This window comes from Bison bison, unplaced genomic scaffold, assembly GCF_000754665.1.
Source record: "Bison bison bison isolate TAMUID 2011002044 unplaced genomic scaffold, Bison_UMD1.0 scf7180017849660, whole genome shotgun sequence".
NCBI classification, from domain to species: Eukaryota; Metazoa; Chordata; class Mammalia; order Artiodactyla; family Bovidae; genus Bison; species Bison bison.
In genome coordinates, this window is record NW_011480233.1 from 14,579 (window position 1) to 18,142 (window position 3,564).

General features: G+C 45.2%; 1 protein-coding gene across 1 annotated transcript in view; it reads right to left on the reverse strand.

Annotated features, from left to right (window-relative positions):
* LOC104994129 (amine oxidase [flavin-containing] A-like) overlaps positions 1 to 3,564 on the reverse strand; it is a gene marked incomplete at both ends in the record, with an annotated part of 16,343 nt that overhangs the window by 10,910 nt on the left and 1,869 nt on the right. The window lies entirely within an intron of this gene.

A 3,564-nucleotide genomic window follows, 5' to 3' on the forward strand; every position in this document is an offset into this window, starting at 1 on the left:
GAGCCTGGTAATGACTGTTGCCATCTGTCAAGTTACTTGATAAAAGCTGGAAAAACAAATATCAAAAAGTGCTTGTTGGGAATTCCCCGGTGGTCCAGAAGTTAGGACTTCGAGCTTCCACTGCAGGGGGCATGGGTTCAATTCTTGGTCAGGGATTTAAGATCCCACATGCCAAAGGCATGGCCAAAAAAATAAATAAATAAAGTGCCTGAAGTGGATGCCATGGTGGGCCACCCAGATTCCTCTTCAGGACCAAACACTCATTACCCTCAGCTCACAGCCAAACCCCTCCCTAGCAATTATACTCTGCAGCAGAGAACTGCCTGGTGAAAGGTCCCATCCCTTCTCAGAATGAATGCCAGAGTGCGATGGGTACCAAAGCCTACCACACAATGCAGACACCCAGTGCAGATACCTCTGAAAGGCAATCCTTACTTCGAGGCCTCTGTTGGGACAACACTGGAGCCCAACCGTTCCCTCTGCCCAATCCTGATTCCTTCCCTCCCCCACAGGTAGTATGTGTCCATGTGCTCATTCACTTCAGTCGTATCTGACTCTGTGAGACCCTATGAACTGTAGCCTGTCAGGCTCCTCTGTCCATGGAATTCTCCAGGCAAGAATACTGGAGTGGGTTGACATTCCCTTCTCCAGGGGATCTTCCCAACCCAGGAATAGAACCTGCATCTCTTGCATCTCCTGCATTGACAGGCTGGTTCTTTACCACTAGCGCCACCTGGGAAGCCCAGGCAGCACTCCACAGAGCAATTCCTGATGAACCTCATAACCCAAGTCTCCACCTCCAAATTGACTTCCTGGGAAACCAGCCTAGCACAGTTCTCAAATTCAGTGACTCAGTAAAGCTCAGTTATGATCTGTCTGCTTCCCTTTGATCAAGTAGATTCTACTTATTATGCTATTATTAATTGCTTGTATATTTTAAAGAATGGAATTGTAACAAGAAATCCTTAGCTATACTATGATTAGAAAGTGTGCCAAAAAATCCAAATGAGCCAAAGGACAATGGAGTGATTTCTCCATTTAAGAAAAGTTTTAAAATTGTATTTTTTTGTTATTTTTCTAGACAAAGACAAATAGATCAGGACTGAAAATGCAAGGGATGAAGACAGAAATTTTGTCCTCTCCCTCAATTCCCTCTCCCCCAATTAAACTGTTCCTCAATTTGATTGGCCATTCCTTTAGAGTTGTTATTTGAGATCATTCTGGGAAGCAAAGATATAAAATGCATTTGTGTTCACCCAGAGAACAGTATTTCAGAGGAAGCTGTGGAATCTTTAAGAAATTTGAACCATTGAACTCTGGGAGATATAGTCATGATTTTGCTTGATTTAACTAACACTTTATGTTGTGGCTTGCTGGTAAGGTGAAAGTGAAAGGGAAGTCAGTGGTGTCCGACTCTTTTCGACCCCATGGACTGTAGCCTATCAGGCTTCTCAGTCCATGGGATTTTCCAGGCAATAGTAATGGAGTGAATTGCCATTTCCTTCTCCAGGGGATCTTCCCAACCCAGGCATTGAACCCAGGTCTCCCACATTGTACACAGACGCTTAACAGCTGGTAAGGTGCTAGGTGCTAAGTCACTTCAGTCATGTCTGACTCTTTGTAACCTGGTGGACTGTAGCTCACCTGGCTCCTCTGGAAAGAACATGAGTGGGTTGCATACCCTCCTCCAGGGGATCTTCCCGACCCAGGGATCAAACCCACATCTCTTGCATTGGCAGGCAGGTTCTTTACCACTGCACCACCTGGGAAGCCGTAGTACTAATGATTTTAGTTAAATTTTAGGTGTATGCAACAATTGTATGTGGTATTTCAGTGAAAATCACCAACAGCTGATAGAAGATTAAATGATCTATCTGAAAGCCTTTTAGATCCTGGGTGCTTTTCACAGTTCCTTTTCTAAAGGGCAGTGAGTGTTGGTTCTGTCTGTCAAATCTCAAGTCCTAAATGAAATAACCTCTTTGATCTAACTGTAAGAATGGACAATTATCATCCAACTTTCTTTGGTGTTTTATTGGGGAAATTATACACCCTGGCTTTGGGGTGGGAACATTTCACAGCTCTAAAGTACAAGGTCCTTTCTAGTTTCCAAAGGCAAGTAGTTATCACACACAGTGCTGGGCAATTACAGCATCCCTATCTTCAAGGCTTTCATTGCCTAGAGCAAAGAGCAGGGCAGAGGCAATATAGCTTCAATGCAAGAACAGGGTGGAAGCAATTTTCCAGATAAAACAGATTAGAATATCACTTTCTTAGTGTGTTAGTCGCTCAGTTGTGCCCAACTCTTTGGGACCCCATGGACTGTAGGAGCTGCATAAATAAACCCATTACCATCTAGAAGGCTTCTGCAATCCATGTCCTTGTTGCTGTGCTGTGCTTAGTCACTCAGTCGTGTCCAACTCCTTGCAACCCGTGGACTGTAGCCCATGAGGCTCCTCCATCCATGGGATTCTCCAGGCAAGAATACTGGAGTGGGTTGCCATGCCCTCTTCCAGGGGATCTTCCCTACCCAGGGATCGAACCCAGGTCTCCCGCACTGCAAGTGGAGACTTTTTACCGTCTGAGCCACCAGGGAAGCCCATATCCTTGTGAATAAAGCTAAAGAAAGCCCAGAACAGCGGATGCCACAGTATTTCATTCCCAGGGCAAGAAAAACATCAATATTCTTTCATCTTCAGTCAGATAGGTCTTGACCAGTAGTCTCTAGAAACCTCTGTCTCAACTTCTTGCTTTTCTTTGGCACATAAAAAGGGACAGCAAACTCCCCAATCTATGTATTTTCTTGCCCAGTGGGGTCGGAGATGAATAGGGTACAATGTTCCTATAATCTTTACATTGTGAGCACCTGCCCTTGCCAGGGAAGCTGGTGCTCTTTCTTACATCTGACAGTGAGAGAAGCAGTTACAAAATGTTTTGCTGAAAAAAAAAAAAATGTTTTGCTGGCAGTCCAGTAGCAGAGTCTGCTTTCTAAGTCCCTAGGGTCCTGGGTGTGCTCCTTTGGATTTTGTAATTTCCCTTCAATGACACAATGCACATGAGCTTAACTCTCCTGGGGCACAGGGGGAAACCAATGGTCTCCAAAAGTCACTTGACTGCTAGAGAAGCTGTGCTCTTTTATTGCAATGTGCTAGAATAAATAACCCTTTTGTTGGTATTGCTTTGAGGAGGACTAAAAGGTATGACAACTGGGAGGCTACAGCACTCCTTGGAAATTTCTTTGTGGGAGCTCCGATTCCCTCTCTGGACCCCTAGTCTCCAGAGGGAAGAGTAGCTGTGTGAGGCAGGAGAGGAAAAGAGTTCCTCTTCCAGACACAGAACCTCGCCCTGGCACCATTCCTCGTGGAAGACAGCCATGGAGTGACTTACTGGAAAAAGTGCCCTACATTCAAGGCCTGGCTGGCTCTCCTTCAAACTGCACTTCATTGGTCATTCATCTTATCTCCCAGGGTAACTGTGAACAAAATTTTCTTTTCTTTTGGCCATGCCACATGGCTTGTGGGATCTTAGTTTCCCGACCAGAGATTGAACCTGGGCCCTTGGCATTGA